Source organism: Callithrix jacchus, chromosome 8 (genome assembly GCF_049354715.1).
Source record: "Callithrix jacchus isolate 240 chromosome 8, calJac240_pri, whole genome shotgun sequence".
NCBI lineage: Eukaryota > Metazoa > Chordata > Mammalia > Primates > Cebidae > Callithrix > Callithrix jacchus.
The window spans coordinates 64,898,547-64,922,176 of NC_133509.1; the positions used below are offsets into that span (position 1 = coordinate 64,898,547).

A 23,630-nucleotide genomic window follows, 5' to 3' on the forward strand; every position below is an offset into this window, starting at 1 on the left:
TGTGTGAATTTGATACTGCCATTTTGATGCTAAGTGGCTGTTTTACCTGTTAGTTGTTGTAGATTCTTTATTATGTTGATGCTCTTTAGTATTTAGTGTGATTTTGGAATGGCTGGTACTGGTTGTTTCTTTCTATGTGTAGTGCCTCTTTTAGGAGCTCTTGTAAAGCAGGCCTGGTGGTGACAAAATCTCTGAGTACTTGCTTGTTCGCAAAGGATTTTATTTTTCCTTAACTTATGAAGCTCAGTTTGGCTGGATATGAAATTCTGGGTTGAAAGTTCTTTTCTTTAAGAATGTTGAATATTGGCCCCCACTCTCTTCTGGCTTGTAGCGTTTCTGCCGAGAGATCTGCTGTGAGTCTCATGGGCTTGCCTTTGTGGGTGACCCAACCTCTCTCTCTGGCTGCCCTTAGTATTTTCTCCTTTATTTCAACCTTGTTGAATCGGATGATTATGTGCCTTGGGTTGCTCTTCTTGCAGAATATCTTTGTGGTGTTCTCTGTATTTCCTGCATTTGAGTGTTGGCCTGTCTTGCTCGGTCGGGGAAATTTTCCTGGATGATGTCCTGAAGAGTATTTTCCAGCTTGGATTCATTCTCTTTGTCCCCTTCTGGTACACCTATCAAACGTAGGTTAGGTCTTTTCACATAGTCCCACATTTCTTGGAGACTTTGTTCATTCCTTTTTGAGCTTTTTCTCTAATCTTGGCTTCTCATTTTATTTCATTGAGTTGGTCTTCGACTTCTGATATTCTTTCTTCTGCTTGGTCAATTCGGCTATTGAAACTTGTGCATGCTTCGCGAAGTTCTCATATTGTGTTTTTCAGCTCCTTTAATTCATTCATATTCCTCTCTAAGTTATCCATTCTTGTTATCATTGCCTCAAATCTTTTTTCATATCTTTTTTCAAGTTCCTTAGTTTCTTTGCATTGACTTAATACATGTTCTTTAACTCACAAAAGTTTCTCATTATCCACCTTCTGAAGTCTAATTCCATCATTTCGTCACAGTCATTCTCCGTCCAACTTTGTTCCCTTGCTGGTGAGGAGTTTTGGTCCTTTCTAGGAGGCGAGGTGTTCTGGTTTTGGGTGTTTTCCTCCTTTTTGCGCTGGTTTCTTCCCATCTTTGTGGATTTATCCACTTGTCGTCTATGTAGTTGCTGACTTTTCGATTGGGTCTCTGAGTGGACACCCAGATTGTTGATGATGAAGTATTTCTGTTACTTGGTTTTCCTTCTACCCGTCTAGCCCCTTCACTGTACGACTGCTGAGGTCCACTCCAGGCCCTGCTTGTCTGGGGTGCACCTATAGCAGCTGTGGCACAGTGAGGGATGCTACCAGTTTCTTTTTCTGCTCTCTTTGTCCCAGGATGATGCCTGCCAAATGTCAGTCTTTTGGATATAGAGGTGTCAGGGAGCTGCTTGAGGAGACAGTCTGTACTTTATAGGAGCTCAATTGCTGAGCTGTGAGCTCTGTTGTTCATTCAGGGCTGTTTGGCTGCCATGTTTGATTCTGCTGCAACAGAGCTCATTAAAAAAACCCTTTATTTCTCAAATGCTCTGTGTTGGGGGGTTCGGGCTTTATTTTTGGATGTCAGTTGAGGTGTCCTGCCCAGCTAGGAGGCAGACTAGCCACTGTTTGCCTGCCGAGGCTCCGCCCAGCTGTTGTGTGGTTCGCCCTGTTTCTGCAGGCTCTGCTGTTCTGCTGCGGTCTCCGCCACCAGCTACGCCCTGCGGCAGAGTCTCTCTGTTGTAGCGAGTTGCCTCGGCAACAGCAGGCTGCATCAGCAGTGGGCGTGTATCTCAGTAGGGACGGGTTGCCTCGGCAATGGCTGGCTGCGTCAGCAGTGGGCGTGTATCTCAGTTGGGATGGGTTGCCTCGGTAATGGTGGAAGCCCCTCCCCCACAGAGCGTCTTGGACCATCTGCACGGGGAGCGTTTGAAATCGCGGTTTTGTTCGTCCCACTGGGCTACCCCAAACGCTCTGTCCCTGCAATCCCCTGGGCTGGCCCACTGTCCAAGTCTCATTCAGTCTCAAGTTCAGCCCTCTAAAGGCTCAGGTTGCCGGTTCAACAGGGCATCCAGACAAGCACGCCCTGTGGGGAGCGCTGGGTAGGGCCAGCTGCTGCCACCCCAGCTGCTGGCTTCGCCAGGCAGAGGTACTGCCTGGCGTCCCACGTCTCCTTTATACTTGGGAATTTCCCCGTTCTGTGGGCAACAAAGATCAGTCTGGAAATGCAGCTCTGACTCACCTCTCCGCGGATTCAACAAGAGCTCCAATCCTGGGTTGTTCTCACAGCGCCATCTTGAGTCCTCCCCCGAGAAGTATCCATTATTAAATGAAAATGTTATATGCAGTAAAGAAGTAAATTAGAAGTTAAGGAAGTCTAACAGCTGCATGAAAAAGTGGCCCATTGTCCCCCGGATATGGCTATCTCAGTTGCAGGGTCTATGCCACCACTAGAAAAATCTTCAGCAATTCAGTCACCACCTTATTCCAAAGAGTATACGTGCCCAACATTCCACTTGATATGGGGTCTTCCCTGACATCCAAGTGGTGAGCACACTAGTCCTACAACCCCATTCCTGGTATTATTTTTTGTCAGTTTATGTCTTTCAAAAATCAAATGCTCATACAGGATTAGACATATGAGAAATTTATTGACAAAAACACTTGTGAGGGATAAAAGGGGAGAGAACAGTAGTTAGGGGGTATAGACTTCAGAGCACTATGCAGGAAGGTTTTCAGATTATCATATCTAGGAAAGCCTTGGCGAAGTCAAAAGGTTTCCATGAGCAAAAGTGCCATTAGAGAAATCCCATATTGGGCAGAAAGAGCTCAGCTCTAGTGTTACTGCCATGCTCAGCCATTCACTGAAAGAAGCCTTTAGGAAGCATGACCTCAGCATAAATGCCATGGTGGATCCAAAGATGCAGAGGCTGAAGACTGCCCGTCTAGTAGGAGCCCAACAACAGATTCTCTTGAAGGGAGATCTAAGAGACACACCTCCATGGCTGCCACACAAATGCTAGGAAGAGTATTTTTTCTTTTTTCATCATAGCAGTGTCTCCTGGGTTAGAACAGAACAACCATGCCACCTTCAGAAATTTCAGAGTTGTCATCTCACTGCCATCATAAGAATCTGAGGTCCACATGAGGGATGTGAAGAATCAAGGGATGAAACAGAAACAGAAGTTATCTTCAAGAGTCAGTGCTCAACGTGGTGTCCAGTTCATAATATTGATAGCAGCAGGGAAAAACAGAGAAAATGCTATAGGGCAGAAGTAGGTCACCACTGTCATATGAAATATCCCAGAAATATTTTTGAACCAGGAAGAAACAATATGAGGCTAGTTTTCAGCTACTTGGATGAGGTCCAATTTTAAGTCTGTTGTTTAAATATTATTATATGACTCAGAATGTGGGGGATGTATACATAGCTCCAAATGTCCACCAGACATCTCCCATTCAGTGTCCCACACCATATATGACACATAGGACTGAGCAGATTATATGACAAACACACACAAAACCCAAAACATACAAAATATATTCTTCCTCTATATTTTCTATCTCATTTGATGACACAATCATCTAGTCACCCAGCCAGAAAACTAAGAAGTATCCTTCTCTCCTTCACTTTTACTTCCAATAATTGGGTCAAGTTAACAAATCTATCAATTCTACCATCAAAACTCTTTTGTATGCTCTTTCTCCTCCCTGTTTCTACTGTCTTACCTTTGGAAACCCTTGCAGTAGCTTCCAAATTGGTCTGACCTGCCATAGTTCAATCTTTCTTCATTTCAATACATTCTTCTTACAAAACTTATTTCTCTTAAACACACCTCTAGTTACAATATTTTCCTATGTAAACATATATAGTACCACATCATGTGTGGGATACATTCCAACATTCCTTCCATGGCATAAAGATTCACAACCTAATACGTTTTGGATGTTTACACCCTCTAAATCTCATGTTGAAATATGATCCCCAATGTTGGAGGCTGGGCCTAATGGGAAGTGTTTGGGTCATGAGGGTAGATCCCTCAAGAATAACCTGGTGCCCTCCCCACTAATGAGTGAGTTCTCACTCTATGAGTTCACAAAAGAGTTGATTGTTAAAAAGAGTATGGGGCTTCCCTCCTCTCTTTCTTGTTCCCTCTCACCATGTGACCTGCCAGCTTGCCCTTTGCCTTCCACCATGATTGGAAACTTCCTGAGGCCTCATCAGAAGCAGTTGCTGGTGCCATGCTTCCTGTGTAGGCTGCAGAACTATGACCCTAATGAACCTCTTTATAAATTATCAAGCCTCAGGTATTCCTTTACAGCAACACAAAATGGACAGCACAACATAAAACTTACTTTTCTAGGCTGTTCATCTAGCTCTCTTCCTTCATTCATTTATTCAGCAATATTTATTGAATGCCTACTCTGTGTTAAGGATACATTTTAGCCATGGAGAAACTTGAACTTGCTGTTCTCTTCATTAACCATGGTCTATGCCTTTGTATATGATATTTCTGATGCCCCTTACCTAAAATATCAGTCATTCAAGACGGAATTTAAATGCCAAATCTTCTGTGAAGCCTTCCATTACCCCCTATGGTGTGTTTCTTGCTCCTCTGTGCTTCCTTAAATCTTTGTATATAACTTAACGTAATACTTATCATAATCGAATATTTAATTTAGCTAACATTTATTAAGTATTGCAGATATAGTGCTAGGTATCAAGACTACATGAATGAGGTATAGGCCCTTCTATAGAAGATCTCAGGACTTATTTTTGCATCTTTATTAGACTTCCTAAAGACTTGGGTTCTTGGTTCCTAAAATATAGCAAGCTTGCTGCTGTTTATTGAAGAAACAAAGTATCAGGTTCAGTTGTTGCTGCCTTTTGAGGTTTTTAAAATCTCTTTTGATTTTTACACACTTTTCTTCAAAGCCTCTGTGTCCTCCTAAAGCCAAGCAAAGAAAATTTGTCCTTTCTGGTTCTGGAGATGTTCCTAAGGTCACCCAGTCTGCCAATTCACTTCTGTCTTGTAGTGGAGTTTGATATTCTTCCTATCAGAAGGTGGCAACTAATTCTCCTTCTCTTGTATATGGGCCAGCCTTACAAACTTACTTGTAATGAACAGAAGCACCAGAATGGATGATACATGACTTCCAAGGCTAAGTTAGATCAACTATTATTACTTCCACCTGGCTCAGTCTTGGAACCCAGATAACATTGGGATTCTGGCCATTTAGAACCAAGTCACCATGCTGTGAGGATGCCATGGAGTTACATGGAAGGGTCACAATGAAGCATTCTGACCACAGCCCCATCTGTGGACACAGCTGATAGTCAGTATCAGCTTCCAGATGTGAGCAACCCAGCCTTTAGATGGCTCCAGACCTCTCAGTTGATGCCAAGTGGCACAGAGAGGAGCCAAACTGTTGAACCCTGCCAAAATGATGGATATGTGAGCAAAACCAATGTTGTCATTATTTTAAGCCACTAAGTTTGGAGGCTATTAATTGTGTAGCAGTGGATCACTAGAACAATGCTGAAATAAATTCCAACCCCAATGCTAAGAGCACTCCTTAGAGAAGCCACCAAATGAATACAAAGTTCATTTTGAAGAACTGAAAATTCAGAAAGCTTGAAACTACCATTGGTTCCTTTGCTCCTTAAACTTACACTTGGATTATATTATCAATAGAGCACAAGGTACATGAAGTTGATCTATGACTTTTCTGTGCTATGGTATTTATCTTTGATACAGGTCTCCCTGCTTCCTCTCTTGACCATTGTGCCCTCTCCTCTCCACACAGCATCCATAGTGATAACATTAGTCAGATACTATTCCTTTCCTGCCTAAAACCCTTCACTACCTTTCCATCTCACAAAAAATAACATTCCAATTTCTATCCCTGCCAAAAGGCCTACATAATCTGGCATCCCAGATACCTCATTTCTTCTAGCTCTGTCCCTCATTCTACATCAAGCAGTTGACACTTTTCCTGTTCCTAGAACTTACCAAGCACATTTCTGTCTCAGGCTCTCATTCCTTTACTTCATTCATATCTATGTTCAAAGTTATTTTATTATGGAGGACTTCAATGATCTCTCAATTTAAAATAAAATCTCCCTACTTTCTGCTACTTTGCTCTGTTATATTTTTCTTCATAGCACTTATCATCTGATGTATTACATATATATATTTGTTTACTCGTTAATTTTGTGTCTCCTTCCATTTTAATGTGAGCTTCATGAGAGTAACGATTCTGTTTACTGCTTTGTCTTCAGGGTTTAGAATAGTACCTGGCACTCGATAATTATTGTTGACTGTATGAACGAATAAATATTTTTAAAGAAGGGAACCAAGACATAAATATTTTAAACCGTGTATGATCGGATTTTGTTCAGTCAAAATTTGAAGTATATTCATTCTTATTGTCACCAGGGTATTAGTAAATGATGTTAGCCATATAATTTATGTTTCTGTTTGCAGAAACACACCAACTTGTAAAGTGAATTTAGTAAGAAACATTGACCATGAATTACATAGCAATGAAAACACCACATACTTAAAAGACATAGCTTGAAAATGCTGAGGTGTCGAAAAGTTAACTGGCAATATTTTAGAGGATATAATAAAAATTGTATTCCATTTATTTTATCTATCAAAAACATTGATCAAAGATATTTAAAACTCTATACTATAGTTAAAGGCTGAAGACACACAAGCAATGGATAATTCCTGAAAACAACTTAACAATGCTGTGATCATTCTTAACAGTTTTACCCATTTCCAGAAGTCTTCATTTCTTCACATAGATCCAAATTTGCATTTAGTATTATACTCATCTTTTTTCTGCCTGAAGAAGTTATCTTAATATTTCCTATAGTGCAGGTTTGCTGATAATAAAAATCTGAAAATATTTTTATTTCATTTCATTTTCATTTTTATAAAAGATTTTCATGAGCCATAGAACTCTGGTTTGATAGTTGTGTTCTTCTTTCAGTACTTTATATATGTTGCTCCACTGACTTCTGGCTTGCATACTTTCTGTAGAGAGGTAAAAGGATGGATATAGGTATATTACATTTGCAACAAGCCAGTGAAAAGGCTGTAGTGTGGCTATATTATTATAATATCATACAGAGTAGACTTCAGAATGAGGACTACCAGAGACATAGATGGACATCTCATAACAATAAAGGAGTCAAGCATAAAGATGACATAACCATCCTAAATGAGTATGCACCTTAAATAATTAAATAAATGAAGGAAAACTTGATAGAACAGCAAGGAGAAATTGACAAATCCACAATAACAGTCAGAGATTTCAATACTACAGGCTCAACATTTGATAGAAAATGTAGACAGAAAATTGTAATAATATGGAAGATTGGAACATATAATCAACAGACTTGACCAATTGAATTTATTAAAATACCAGAAAGAACAATAAATGTATTTTTTAAAAATACACATGAATCATTTACTGACCATGTTCTGGGCCATAAATCAAGTCTCAATAAGTTTTCAATGATGTAAATAACATAAAGTGTATTCTCTGACCACAATGGAATTTAGTTAGAAATCAGTAACAGAAAGATTTCTGGAAAAATATCCCAAAATTTAGAAGTTAAATAACACAATTCTAAGTAACTTATGATCAAATAATAAATTTTTAAAAGTTAGGAAATATTTTGAAGCCAGGCATGGGGTTCATGCCTGTAATCCCAACACTTTGGGAGGCTGAGGGGGTGGATCACCTGAGGTCAGGAGTTTGAGACCAGCCTGGCCAACATGGTGAAACCCTGACTCTACTAAAAATACAAAAATTAGCTGGGTGTGGTGGCACATGCCTGTAGTCCTAGCTACTTGGGACGCTGAGGCAGAAGAATGGCTTAAACCCAGGAGATGGAGGTTGCAGTGAGCCAAGATCACTCCATTGCACTCCAACCTGGGTAACAGAGCAAAACTCTGTCTCAAAAAAAAAAAAAGAAAAATTTTTGAATGAAAATAAAAACAATACATCAAATTTTATAGGAGCTACTAAGCAGTTGTTTATGAAAATAAACAACTATATTATATAACTATACTATAAAAGAAGAAAAGTCTCTAATTGCCTCAGTTTTTGTCTTAAGAAATTTTAAAAATAGAGTGAAGAACCACAAAGTAAGCAGAAAAAGGAAATAAAAAGAAAAAGCTAAAATAAATAAAATGAAAACAAACACAATAACAAAAAATGGTTATTGAGAAGATTGATAAAACTGAAAATAAGCAAGACTGACAAGGAAAAAAAAGAAAGATTCACATATTATCAATATCAGGAATATCTTTATGTGACATCACTAAAGATACTACAGATATTTAAAGAAATATGAACAACTTTGTAAAATAAGTTTGACAGTTTAGACAAAATGGATAATTCCTTGAAAAACATAAACTGTCAAAAGTCATTCAAAATAGCCCAAATACCTTATATTTATTAAGGAAATTGAATTTGTAATTAAAAATCCTCCCAGAAACAAAACTCAAAGCCCATTTATCATTGGTGAGTTCTATCAAACCTTCATAGAAGAATTAATGCCAGTTCTAGAGAAACTCTTACACATAATCAAGAAGAAAGGAAGATTCCAAAATCACTCTTGAAGAGGCTTGTATAACCCTGATGCAAAAAACTAACAAAAACATTAAAGTGTTAGAGTGTTTGAGAAAAGCAAAAATTACATTTCTGATAAAGACTATGTGAAGATCTCTCAAAAGTCAGTAATAGGAAAATTAACAACTTAATAAAAATGAATGAAGAATTTGAACACATACTTCACATACACGGAAGAGGCCCAACATCATTAATTATCAGAGAATTGCAGTTTAAAACCACCATTAGATGCCACTACATACCTACTGGAATGGCTGAATTTTTAAAACCCTGAATAACCTGAATTATCATACTACTACACATATATTTATAATAGCTAATATTTAAAAGGCTGATCATACTAAGTATTGGCAAGTATATGGAAGAACAGGGACCCTCATACATTGCTAATGGAGTGTAAAATGGTTGTACCAATTTGGAAAGCCTTTGAGTAGTATATACTACTACAAGGTGATCCAACCATTTCACTTTTAAGTATTCACCTGAGAGAAATAGTTACACTTGTTACTTGCACCTAAATGTTATAGCAGCTTTATTTGTAATAGCCCAAAACTGGAAACATCACAAATGCCTATTAACAAATAAACAAATTGTATATTCCTACAATGAAATACACAAAATAATATGGATGCATCTCCAAGTAATTATGCTGTGTAAAAGAAGCCATACAGAAAAGAGAACATGCCCACTCATTCTGTTCTTATAAAATTCCAGAAAATGTAAACAAATCTATAGTGATAGGCAGCAAATATGTAGTTGCCTTGAGACAGAGAAATAGGAAGGAAGGATTTAAAAAAGGATGTAAGAGGAAATTTTGGGGGGTGTATTCAAGCTATGTTCATGTCTGGATTGTGGTGATGGTTTTACAGGTGTATTCATGATATGGGTAGTTTATTAAATGTCAATTATACCTAAGTAAATCTACTAAAAATAGATTTAACAAGAGAGACAATACCTTGGATATTATTTAAAGAAAGATTCTTTTAAAGGGATTTAGGTGACTGAAGATGAATATCTGAAATTGAGGTCATTTTACAGAATAAATATATAAATGTAAATGCTTATTCTTTATTATAGAGTGTGTATATGTATTTTTATTACATTGCCAGCTCAACAGAAAACTCAGTTATGAGAATAAGAATTAAATTTTCATCATTGATATATTCTTTTCAGTTATACAAAAACTATAGCTTTACACATAAAGTATGTTTGTCAAGTAGAAAGTTGTAATATATTTTACTTAACAGTTAGCTCCAAATCATAAAACATTTCAGTTAATAATATGCCAGAAACACTTATAAAACTGTTTGAGATCAAGACTCATGGTGTATTTCAGTTGTGCCTTATTAGACAGACTGAGCCATGGTGACAGTCACACTCTAATCCCATTACGCTATAGCTACATCTTCTTGTCGGATGCTCCAGGGGATTTATATGCATGAAGGACAAGTCCAGGCAAACGTATACTCTTTGTTACCATGACGGCTTTTCTCCAAACTCAAATCTTCCAGCAAGATGTGCCTCACCCACTGTCTTTATTTTGCCTAGGCAAAAAGCAGGCTATACTGGCATTCGTTACATCTCATATTATATCCTCTTGGCCCACTTCTTGTCCCAGAGCTGTTGTTACAACAAACTGTAGGAAGATGCAGCCTGGGAGCAGCCTGTTTTTGCCATAATAAGACTCTCTTGTTTTCTGCCAGACTTCTGTCACCATGTGGGATAGCTTTAGGAGCAGTCTCAGCATTCTGGCATACTGAAACAAACCATTGACAAATAGGAGGTGCTATGGCTTGGATGTGTCCCCCAAAGTCCATGTATTGGCAACATAATCTATTGTTGCGAGATGGGACCTTTAAGAGGTGACTAGATCATTAGGGCTCTGCCCTTACACATGGATTAATACCATTATCACTGGAGTGGGTTAGTTCTCCAAGAGTGGCTTCCTGAATAAAAGAGTAAATTTGACCCACTTTTCCGTTGCATGTGCTCGCTCTCTCTTTCTCTTTGTCTCACCCACTTTTTGCCCTTCAGCCATGAGATGTTCCTACAGCAGCAGGAACACCCTTATCAGATGCTGACCCCTCACTCTTGAAATTCTTGGCCTCCAGAGCTGAAAGTGAATAAATTTTGGCTCACTTAAAATTACCCAGTCTCAGGCATTCTGTTATATCAGCACAAAACAGACTAAGATAGGACAGGAATTTGAGAATAAATACTGCCACTGTCTCTTCAGCATATAATTCCAAGTCACATTCTACACAGTTCTTATCCCACCTGTCCCATGGTGAAGAGAGAGAAAATCTCATAAGAAACTAGAACTGAAGAAAGAGACACCTAGGTAGAATCAGGAAGTTATATGAGGGTGAAGAGGAATCTGGCATTCTCTCTAGGCTATGCCAGCATTTGTATATCTTTGTATCCCTCTAATATTTAGCTAGTGTAGCTGTTTAATAAACCTGTTGGAAAAAAAGTTAATATAAGAAGTACAGTAGGGTAAAAATAAAGGGAATATTTTTCTAGAATATATTTAATTATAAATTATTATAGAACTGGTATGATGGCACATGCCTGTAGTCCCAGTTACTCAGGAGGCTGAGGCAGGATTCCTTGAAATCAGGGATTTGGGCTTGAGTGCACTGTGATCATGCCTATGAACCACTGCATTCCAGCCTAGGCAACAAAGCAAAAGCTCATCTCTAGAAAAGAAACAATTATTAATGAAGATCCAATATATTAGCTGTCTAGAAGAATCTGCTAAAATATTTTCATTTAAAAATCAAAGACTGGAGAAATACCATGTGTATAGTATTTGGCTTCTAATCAGAATTTTATTGAAATAAGCCTATTATTGCTTCTATAATGAAAATTTTTATTTACAACTTCTCTCTGTGAACAAAATGTTTGCAAGGGTTAGCAAGAGTTGATTGGAAGTAAGGGAAGGATAACAGGAGGGAACTTGAATAAATGCTCACAAGAACTCCCCTCCTGCTGACTTTACTATTTTCAAAAAGCAAATGAAGAAGTATGGCAGTTATTTAGTGGAATGTTTAATCGTTTTTAAAGAGCTTAGTTTTGGTGTAATAACATTGACAAGGGCTATTGACATTAATTTATGTGAATAGATGAAAACATAGTAAAACTTTTATTCAGGAATATTATAAACAATAAGTTTGATAAATATTTATTGTGAAATCTACTAAATTACAACTCTTTACAGTGCATTGTTCACTTAAATTTTACTGTCATAAAGTCACAGTATGGAGTGCCTGGTATAAATGTTGAGTGAATGAATTACAATCAGAGGAGGTCTTCCCACCATGCTGACTCTCTCTGATACCAACAGGACTTTCCCTTTGATATTGCCATAGCTGGGGTAATCTAGGAGGTCCCTAAAGGAGCACCCTCCTAAGGAAGACCCCATATTCCCATACAAGAAGGGCCTTACTAGGGATCTGTTAATACGAGGACCTTACTAGTGTTGTGTTCTGTACACATTATGCATTAACTTGGATCCTTAACAAAGTCTCAGACAGAGTAGGTATCCTGAGGAGGTAGGTAGGGGCCTTGGAAGGGATCAGGTACATCTGCATCTTATTTTAGTTTCTTGGTTTTGTTTTAGTACTAATTACTTTCTTCTATCCTTTCAGGACCTTAACATTTTATTCTAATTCTTTTTTTTTTTTCCTTCCAGAGATAAGGTCTTGCTCTGTCACCCAGGCTGTAGTGCAGTGGTACAATCATAGGTCACTGCACCCTCAGACCCCTAGGCTCAAGCAATCCTCCCAACTCAGCCTCCCAAGAATCTGGGACTATAAGCATGTGACACCATGCCTGGCTAATATTTTTTGTTTTTATAGAGATGGAGTCTCACTATGTTGCCCAGGCTGGTCTCAAACTCCTAGGCTCAAGCGATTTTCACAGTTTGGCCTCCCAAAGTGCTGGGATTATAGGGGTGATCCACCCCATGCAGCCTATTTTATTCTTAAGAGACTTACCTGAAGTCTAAAAATAGTAAAATTTGTATTGATTCTTGCTATAACAATTTTAGTTTTCCCCAGGATAATGAAGATTACACTGTCCACTAAAGAACAAGTTAGGAAGTTCAGGAAAGAAAGAAAACCACAAAGACAAAATTAGTAAGTTAGTGTTGGAAGATGCTCTTAAGTAGTTTTACCCAATTACTGGTCAGTGGGCCAATATAGAAAAGTGAGAAGTTTTCAACCATTACTTGGTGAGAAAGAGAGAGAAAGAAATAAAAGCAGAGCAACAGAAAGAGGAGTCTCATTATTTGTAAGCTTTTTTTTGAAGTAATCAAAATGTTCTAAAATTGCATCCTGGTCATTTTGCACAAGTCTGTAAATATACTACCATTGTATTGTCCACCTAACAGGTGAGTTTTACAGTATGTGAATTATAGCTGAAAGATGTTTTTTAAAAGTTAAACCACCAGGCATGGTAGCTCACACCTATAATCCCAGCACTTTGGGAGGCCAAGCTGGGTCCATCACCCAGAGTTCAAGACCAGCCTGGACAACATGGTGAAATCCCGTCTCTACTAAAAATACAAAAAAAAAAAAAAAATAGCTGGGCATGGTGGGTGCCTATAATCCCAGCTACTTGGGAGGCCAATGCAGGAGAATCACTTGAACCTGGGAGGTGGAGGTTGCAGTGAGCCAAGGTAATGCCACTGCACTCCAGCCTGGGTGACAAGAGCAAAAATTTTGTCTCAAAAAAAAAAAAAAAAGATAAAACAAAAAGACAGACCATAATAAATTGAAGTTTGCTGAGCACTGGCAAAGTAGTGAAATGTGTTGGTCTTATGTCTAGAGAAATAAATGGATATTGAAGAGTTAGATGAGAATCTTTGTTACTGCCTAACAAAGAGCTCCCATTTGTACCAGCTATTTTCTTTGTTGGAATGCTCTTCCCATTCCTCCACCCACTCCCACTCCCATATTAACAAGGCTGGCTTCTCTCTAACAGTCATAACTAAGGTTCTCTGTCATCTTTTCATAAAAGTTTTTTCTAAATGCTTAATCTAGAATAGCCACCTATTCACTCTCTGTTACATACCATATTTTAATTCTTGCATTGCAGTTATCATGATCTGATGTGTTTATGATTAAAAATAAACATAGGAGGAGATCCAAGATGGCCAAATAGGAAAGCTCTGGAGTGCGTTTCCCAGTGAGAGCAATGCAGAGGGAAATTGATCACCACATTTCCAAATGAGGTACCAGGGACATCTCAATGGGACTGTTTGTACAGTGGGTGTAGCCCAAGAAGGGCAAACCTAGGCAGGGTAGTGTGCTGCCTCGCCCGGGAAGTGCAATCTCTGGAGGAACTGCCTCCCTACCCACCCAAGGCCATTAGGGGCTTTTCCATCCACTCTAACACTCCAGTTCATATACTGCGCTTCTCCCACAGTTTTTACCACCCATAGACCAGGAGATTCCCAGGCCAAAAAGCGCCACGAGTTTCTTGCATGGCTGTTTTAGCTAGCACCATGGGTTTCCACACAAGAACTCATACAAATCTGGGCGGCTGTTTCAACTGACACCTGGAACGCATGGGAGACTGAGCCACCCATTCAACTGAAAAAGAGGGGACTGAAAGCAGGAAGCCAGGTGATCTGGTTCGGCAGGTCCCACCCCCACAAAGACCAGCAATCCGAAACACTCTGGATTGAGAGTTTCAGATTGCTAGGGAATCTGAAGGTCCAGCTATGTGGGGGGAAGGGAGTCCACCATTACCAAGGCAGTCCACCACCACAGAGGCAGTCCACCATTACTGAGGAATTCCGCCATTACTGAGGCAGACCACATTACCAAGGCAGTTCTAACTGTACTTCTGTAAACAAACTGCAAGGAAGTTTACAAAGCAGCTGGGCAGAGCCCACAGCAGCTCAGCAACATCTCTGCTGGCAGACTATGACTAGACTACCTCCTTGATGAACAGGGCATCTCTCAAAAAAGGCAAAAGCACATAAGGAACTTATAAATAAAGCCCCACCTTCCCAGTAGAGAGCACCTTGGAAAAGAGGCAGTTATGAGTTCCACTGCAGCAGACTTGAAAGGACCTGCTTAGCAGCTCTGAATGGAACAATAGAGCTCCCAGCACAGGACTTGAGCTCTGCTAATGGACAGACTGTCTCTTCAAGCAGCTTCCCGACCCCTGTATATCCAAAGAGGTACCTCATAAAAAAGAACTCTGGCTGACATCTGGCGGGTATCCTTCTGGGATGAAGATAACAGAAAAAGAAACTGGCAGCAATCCTTACTGTTCTGCAGCCCCAAGGGTGATTCCCATGAAACCAGGGTCTGGAGTGGACCTTCAGCAGTCCTACAGCAGAGGGGCCTGACTGTTAGAAGAAAAACTAAAAAACAGAAAAAAATAACTTCATCATCAACAAAATGGACTCCACTCAGAGATCCCATCCAAAGTCACCAGCTACAAAGACCACAGGTAGATAAACCCAAGACAATGGGAAGAAACAAGTGCATAAAGAATGAAAACACCAAAAAACAGAACATCTCATCTCCTCCAATGGATCACAGTTCCTCACCAGCAAGGGAACAAAGCTGGATGGAGAATGAGTCTGATGAATTCACAGAAGCATGCTTCAGAAGGTGACTGATAACAAACCTCTCTAAGCTAAAAGAATATGTTCTAACCCAATGAAAAGAAACTAAGAACATTGAAAAAAGGTTAAATGAAATGCTATCTAGAATAACCAGCTTAGAGAAGAACATAAACGACTGGATGGAACTGAAAAACACAGCATTAGATCCTCATGAAGCATACACATGTTTCAATACCTGAATCGACCAAGAAGAAGAAGGGATATAAGAGATTGAAGATCAACTCAATGAAATAAAATGAGAAGGCAAGATTAGAGAAAAAAAGAGTGAAAAGAAATGAAAAAAGCCTCAAAGAAATACAGGATTATGTGAAAAGACCTAATCTACGTTTGATAGGTATACCTGAATGTGACAGAGAAAATGAATTCAAGCTGGAAAACACTCTTCAGGATATTATCCAGGAGAACTTCCCCAACCTAGCAAGGCATGCCAATATTCAAGTCCAGGAAATAGAGAGAACACCACAAAGATATTCCTCAAGAATAGCAACCCCAAGGCACATAATTATCAGATTTATCAGGGTTGAAATGATGGAAAAAATGCTAAGCACAACCAGAGAAAAAGGACAGGTTACCCACAAAGGGAAGCCCATCAGACTCACAGCAGATCTCTTTGCAGAAACCCTACAAGCCAGAAGAGAGTGGGGTGGGGGGCAATATTCAATATCCTTAAAGAAAAGAACTCTCAACCCAAATTTCATATCCAGCCAAACTAAGCTTCATAAGCAAGGAATAAATAAAATCCTTTATGGACAAGCAATTGCTGAGAGGTTTTGTCACCACCAGGCCAGCCTTACAAGAGCTCCTGAAAGAAGCACTAAACATGGAAAGGAACATCTAGTACCAGCAACTGAAAAATGAACAAAATGGTAAAGACTAACAATGCAAAGCGAAAACTACATCAGCCAATGGGCAAAACAAACAACCAGTAACAAAATGGCATGATTAAATTCATAAATAACTATATTAATGTTAAATGTAAAAGGCCTAAATGCCCCAATCAAAAGACACAGACTGGCAAACTGGGTAAAAGGTAAAGACCCATCTGTGTGCTGTATACAGGAGACCCATCTCACATGCAAAGACACACTTACACTCAAAGAGATGGAGGAAGAATTACCAAGCAAACAGAGAGCAAAAAAAAAAAAAAAGCAGGAGTTGCAATCCTAGTCTCTAATGAAATAGACTTTAAACCAACAAAGATCAAAAGAGACAAAAAAGGGCATTACATAATGGTAAAAGGATCAATGGAACAAGAAGAACTAATGATCCTAAATATATACATACCCAATACAGGCACACCAAGATACATAAAGCAAGTTCTTAATGACCTACAAAGAGACTTGGACTCCCACTCAATAATAGTGGGAGACTTTAACACTCCACTGTCAATATTAGACAGATCAATGAAACAGAAAATTAACAAGGATATCCAGAACTTGAACTTAGCTCTGGGCCAAGTGGACCTAATAGACATGTAGAGAATGCTCCAACCCAAATCCACAGAATATACATTCTTCTCAGCACCATGTCACACCTACTCTAAAATTGACCACATAATTGGAAATAAATCACTCCTCAGCAGATGCAAAATTATAGAAATCATAACAAACAGTCTCTCAGACCACAGTGCAATAAAAGTAGAACTCAGAACTAATTCAAAACTGCACAACTTCATGGAAACTGAACAACTGGTTCCTGAATGTCTTCTGAATAAACAATGAAATAACGGTAGAAATAAAGATGGTCTTTGAAACCAAGGAGAATGAAGACACAATGTACCAGAATCTCTGGGACACATTTAAACCAGTGTCTAGAGGGAAATTTATAGCAGTAAATGCCCACATGAGAAGTGAGGAAAGATCTAAAATCTACACCTTGTTGTCAAAATTGAAAGAGCTAGAGAAGCAAGATCAAAAAAACCCCAAAGCTAGCAGAAGACAAGAAATAACTAAGATCAGAGTAGAAACGAAGGAAATAGAGACACACAAAAAAATCCTTCAAAAAAATCAATAAATCCAGGAGCTTGTTTTTTGAAAAGATCAATAAAATAGACTTCTAGCCAGATTAATACAAAAGAAAAGAGAGAAGAATCAAATAGATGTAATGAAAAACAATAAAGGGGATATCACCACCAATCCCACAGAAATACGAACTACCATCAGAGATTACTATAAATAACTCTATGCACATAAACCAGTAAACCTGGAAGAAATTGATAAATTCCAGGACACTTGCACTCTCCCAACACTAAACCAGTAAGAAGTTGAAACCCTGAATAAACCAGTAACAAGGGCTGAAGTTGAGGACCTACCAAGAAAAAACAGTCCAGGTCCAGATGGGTTCACAGCCAAATTCTCCCAGACTTACAAAGGGGAGCTGGTACCACTCCTTCTGGAACTATTCCAAACAATCCAAAAAGAGGGTGTCTTCCAACTCATTTTATGAGACCAACATCATCCTGCTATCAAAACCTGGCAGAGACTCAACAAATAAAGGAAACATCAGGCCAATCTCCATGATGAACATAGATGCAAAAATATTCAATAATATGCTGGCAAACCAGTTTCAACAGCACATCAAAAAGCTTATCCATCACAATCAAGTAGGCTTCATCCTGGGGATGCAAGGCCGGTCCAACATACAAAAGTCCATAAATGTAATCAACCACATAAATAGAACCAAAGACAAAAACCACATGATTATCTCAATTGGTGCAAAGAAGGTCTTTGACAAAATCCAACAGCCCTTTATGCTAAAAACTCTCAATAAACTAGGTATCGATGGCATATATCTCAAAATAATAAAAGCTATTTATGACAAACCCACATCCAATATCATAACCAATGGGCAAAAACTGGAAGCATTCCCTTTGAAATCTGGCACTAGACAAGGATGCCGTCTCTCACCACTCCTATTCAATATAGTACTGGAACTTCTAGCCAGAGCAATCAGACTAGAAAAAAAAATAAAGGGTATCAATTAGGAAAGGAGGAAGTCAAACTGTCTCTATTTGCAGACAACATAATTGTATATTTAGAAGACCCCATCATCTCAGCCCAAAATCTCTTTAAACTGATAAGCAACTTCAGCAAAGTCCCAGGATATAAAATCAATGTGCAGAAATCACAAGCATTCCTATACACCAAAAACAGACTAACAGAGAGCCAAATCAAGAATGAACTGTCATTCACAATTGCTACAAAGAGAACAAAATACCTAGGAATACAATTAATGAAGGATGCAAAGGATTCCTTCAAGGAGAACTACAAACCACTGCTCAAGGAAATAAGAGAGGACACAAACAGATGGAAAAGCATTCTATGCTTATGGTTAGAAAGAATCAATATCATGAAAATGGCCATATTGCCCAAAGTAATTTATAGATTCAATGCTATCCCCATCAAGCTGCCAATGACCTTCACAGAACTGGAAAAAAAAACACCTTAAACTTCATATAAAACAAAAAAGAGAGCCCACATAGCAATTCTAAGCAAAAAGAACAAAGCTGGAGGCATCACACTACCTGACTTCAAACTATATTACAAGGCTACAATAATCAAAACAGCATGGTAATCGTACAAAAGCAGAGATATAGACCAATGGAACAGAACAGAGGCCTCAGAGGCAATGCCACATATCTACAACCATCTGATCTTTGACAAACCTTACAAAAACAAGCAATGGTTTCCCCAAACAGGATTCCCTGTTTAATAAATGGTGTTGGGAAAACTGGATAGCCCTGTGCATAAAGCAGAAACTGGACCCCTTCCTGACACACACCTTACACTAAAATTAACTTGATGGATTAAAGATTTAAACATAAGACCTAACACCATAAAAACCTTAGAAGAAAACCTAGGCAAAACCATTCAGCACATAGGGATAGGCAATGATATTGAGCATCCTCTCATGTGCTGACTGACAATTTGTGTATTTTCTTTGGAGAAATGTCCGTGTACACCCCTTGTCTATTTTTAAATTGAGTCATTTGTCTTTTTCTTGTTGAATTGTGAAGGATAGCAGAATTTGCCAAGCCAAATTAGGCCATTTTGGCATAGTGATTATTTTGAGCTGATGGCAATTGGGAAGAAGCAGATACAAAGAAAGCTCTCTGCTCTTCCCCTAGTTACTGAAAAGCAGGGCATAAATTTGTAATTTCCTTACCAAGAAAGACAGAAGTTAATTGTTAGAGCCAACTCTAGACCTTTATCTGCTTAGGAATATCACCAATGAAATATGCATATCAAACCTTGCTAAAACTAGCCCTTATTTACCCTTAGTTTTTCCATATATTTGCCTTCCCAAAACTTGCCACCCCAGAAGCTGAAAGTAATTTTGCTTTGTCTTGTCACTTCTCTAAATGTATGGTTCTTTCATTAACATGCTGTGTAAGCCCAACTTCTAACCACCCTTTGAGTTACTCATCTCTAAGTGTTCCCATGGGTATATGCAATGCACATGTTAATAAACTCCTTTTTCTCTCTTGTTAATCTCTCTTTTGTCCATTTAATTTACAGGGCACGAGCCAGAGAAGGGCAGAAGGAAAAACACTTTCTTCCCCTAAAGTTGTAAATTCTTAATATATTCTGGATACAAATCCCTTATCAAATTATGTGATTTGAAAATGTTTTCTTCCAGCCTCTAGGTTTGTCTTTTACCTTTTCTGGTCATCTCCTTTGAAGCATAAATGTTTTTAATGTAGATGAAGTCTAGTTTACCAAATGTTTCTTTTATCACTATGATTTGGTGTTGAATCTAAGAAATCATTACCTAACCCTGGGTCACAATTTACTCCTATGTTTACTTCTAAGAGCATTAAAATTTTAGCTCCTTTATTTAGGTCTATGATCCACTTTGAGTTAACTTTTGTGTGTAGTCTATGATAGGAGTCCAAATTTTTGTATGTAGTGTATGGTAGGCATCCAAATCATTTTGGCAAGTGGATAGCCAACTGTTCTAGCACAAATTATTTAAAGGACTCTCTTTTCTCCATTGAATTGTCTTTGCCCCTTTGTCAAAAGTCAGTTGACCATAATGGCTAACATAATCTTGTTAAAAGTAAAAAGACTTACACTTCCTCACATCTAAACGTACCACAAAGCTGTAATAATTGAACAGTATATTGCTGGCATGAGGATAGATGTACAGACCAATGAAATAGAACTGATAGACTAGAAAAAAAAACCCATATATATGTGGCTAATTGATATTTGATAAGAGTAACAAAATCACTCAATAAAGAAAGAATATTCTCTCCAATAAAGATATTGGAAAAATTAAATAGCCACATGCAAAAGAATGAAGTTAAATCCCTATGTTGTACCATCTACAAAAATTTATTCAATGTGAATAAACTCAAGACTTAAAAGTAGGAGCTAAAACTATAAAACTGTTATGAAATAGAAATAGGGATAGATCCTTATCACCTTGAACTTGGCAATGGATTCTGGGAAATTACATCAAAAGCACAAGTAAGAAAAGAAAAAATTAATTGAACTTCAAAATTTTAAAGTTTTATGCATCAAAGCACATGATAAAAAAAACAATAAATAAGAGAAAACTATTGCAAATCATATATTTGATATCAGTCTATGAGTATCCAGAATACATTAAGAATTCTAACCACTCGACAGAAAAAAATTAAAAATGAGCAAAGCAAAAATTAAAAATGAACAACTTAAATATATATTTTTCTAAAGGTAAACAAATGGCCAATAAACACATGAAAACATGCTAAACATGATTAGATAATTAGGGAAGTGCAAATCAAAACCATATTGAAGAAATGCTTCACAAAATCACAATAGCTATTTAAAAAAAAAAGAAAGAAAAAAAAAACAAGTGTTAGTGAGGATGCAGACAATGTCAGAACCCTCACACATTTCTGGTGGAAATGTAAAATGGGTCAGCCACTGTGAAAAACAGTTTGGTGATAGGAGGACTCAAGATGGCACAGTGAGAACAACCCAGGATTGAAGCTTCAGTGAATGCAAGGAGAGGGTGAGTCAGGGCCGAATTTCCACACGGATCTTTGTGGCCCACAGAACAGAGAGATTCCCAGGTATAAAAAAGATGCAGGACGCCAGGCAGAGGTTTTGGCTGGTGCAGCCTGCAGCCGGTGCGGCCGGCACCCAGCGCTGTAGCGCAGTGGCGCTACACAGCGCTCCGCACAAAGCACACTGGTCGGGGTGCCCTGATGAACTGGCAATCTGACACTTGAGAGGGCTGAACTTGAGACTGAATGGGACTTGGACAGTGAGCCAGCCCAGGAGATCCCAGGAAAAGAGCGTTTGGGGTAGCAGTGGGACAGACAAAACGGAGATTCCAAACGCTCCCGGTGGAGAGGTTCCCTTAGGGCACAGCAGAACCCAGTACAAAGCAGCTCCGTGGAGGAGGGGCATACGCCATTACCAAGGCAATCCGCCCCTACTGAGGCACATGCCCATTGCTGACGCAGCCTGCCATTGCCGAGGCAAACCGCTACAACAGAGAGACTCCGCCACAGGGCATAGCCCGTGGCAGCAGGGTGGAGACCGCAGCAGAAGGGCAGAGCCTGCAGCAACAGGGCGAACCTCACACCAGCAGGGCGGAGCCTTGGCAGACAAATAATGACTAGACTGCCTCCTAGCTGGGCAAGAAAGCACAATGGACACTCACAAAAAAAGCCCCAACCCCCTCGAGAAAGAGCATCTGAGAAAAAAAGGGGTTTTTTATGAGTTCTATTGCAGCAGAATTAAACGTAGCAGCTTAACAGCCCTGAATGAACAACAGAGCTCACAGCTCAGCAATTGAGCTCCTATAAAGTACAGACTGTCTCCTCAAGCAGCTCCCTGACCCCTCTATATCCAGAAGACTGACATTTGGCAGGCATCATTCTGGGACAAAGATAGCAGAAAAAGAAACTGGTAGCATCCCTCACTGTTCCACAGTTGCTATAGGTGCACCCCAGATACGCAGGGCCTGGAGCAGACCTCAGCAGTCATACAGTGGAGGGGCTAGACTGGTAGAAGAAAAACCAAGTAACAGAAATACTTCATCATCAACAATCTGGGCATCCACTCAGAGACCCAATCAAAAAGACAGCAACTACACAAACGACAGGTGGATAAATCCACAAAGATGGGAAGAAACAAGCACAAAAAGGAGGAAAATACCCGAAACCAGAACACCTCACCTCCTACAAAGGACCAAAACTCCACACCAGCAAGGGAACAAAGCTGGACGGAGAATGACTGTGACGAAATTAGACTTCAGAAGGTGGATAATGAGAAACTTTTGTGAGCTAAAAGAACATGTTTTAAATTAATGCAAGGAAACTAAGAACCTTGAAAAAAGATTTGAAAAAAAAATCGGAGGAAATGATAACAAGAATGGATACCTTAGAGAGGAATATGAATGAATTAAAGGAGCTGAAAAACACAATATGAGAACTTCGCGAAGCATGCACAAGTTTCAACAGCCGAATTGACCAAGCAGAAAAAACAATATCAGAAGTCAAAGATCAACTCAATGAAATAAAATGAGAAACCAAGATCAGAGAAAAAAGCGCAAAAAGGAATGAACAAAGTCTCCAAGAAATGTGGGACTATGTGAAAAGACCTAACCTACGTTTGATAGGTGTACCAGAAGGGGACGAAGAGAATGAATCCAAGCTGGAAAATACTCTTCAGGACATCATCCAGGAAAATTTCCCCCACCTAGCAAGACAGGCCAACACTCAAATGCAGGAAATACAGAGAACACCACAAAGATATTCTTCAAGAAGAGCAACCCAAGGCACATAATCGTCAGATTCAACAAGGTTAAAATGAAGGAGAAAATACTAAGGGCAGCCAGAGAGAAAGGTCGGGTCACCCACAAAGGGAAGCCCATAAGACTCACAGCAGATCTCTCGGCAGAAACACTACAAGCCAGAAGAGAGTGGGGACCAATATTCAACATCCTTAAAGAAAAGAACTTTCAACTCAGAATTTCATATCCAGCCAAACTGAGCTTCAGAAGTGAAGGAAAAATAAAATCCTTTGCAAACAAGCAAGTACTCAGAGATTTTGTCACCACCAGGCCTGCTTTACAAAAGCTCCTGAAAGAGGCACTACACATAGAAAGAAACAACCAGTACCAGTCATTCCAAAATCACACTAAATGCTAAAGAGCATCAACATAATGAAGAATCTACAACAACTAATGGGCAAAACAGCCAGCTAGCATCAAAATGGCAGTATCAAATTCACACATAACAATATTAACCCCAAATGTAAATGGGCTAAATGCACCAATCAAAAGACACAGACTGGCAAATTGGATAAAAAACCAAAACCATCATTGTG

General features: G+C 39.0%; 1 protein-coding gene across 1 annotated transcript in view; it reads right to left on the bottom strand.

Annotated features, from left to right (window-relative positions):
• Positions 1-2,636: 2,636 nt before the first annotated feature.
• LOC118144910 (uncharacterized) overlaps positions 2,637-23,630 on the bottom strand; it is a 58,948-nt gene continuing 37,954 nt past the window's right edge. The window contains exon 3 of the mRNA XM_078333173.1: positions 2,637-7,051. The gene's annotated coding sequence lies outside the window, so the exon portion shown is untranslated. The remainder of the gene's footprint in view (positions 7,052-23,630) is intronic.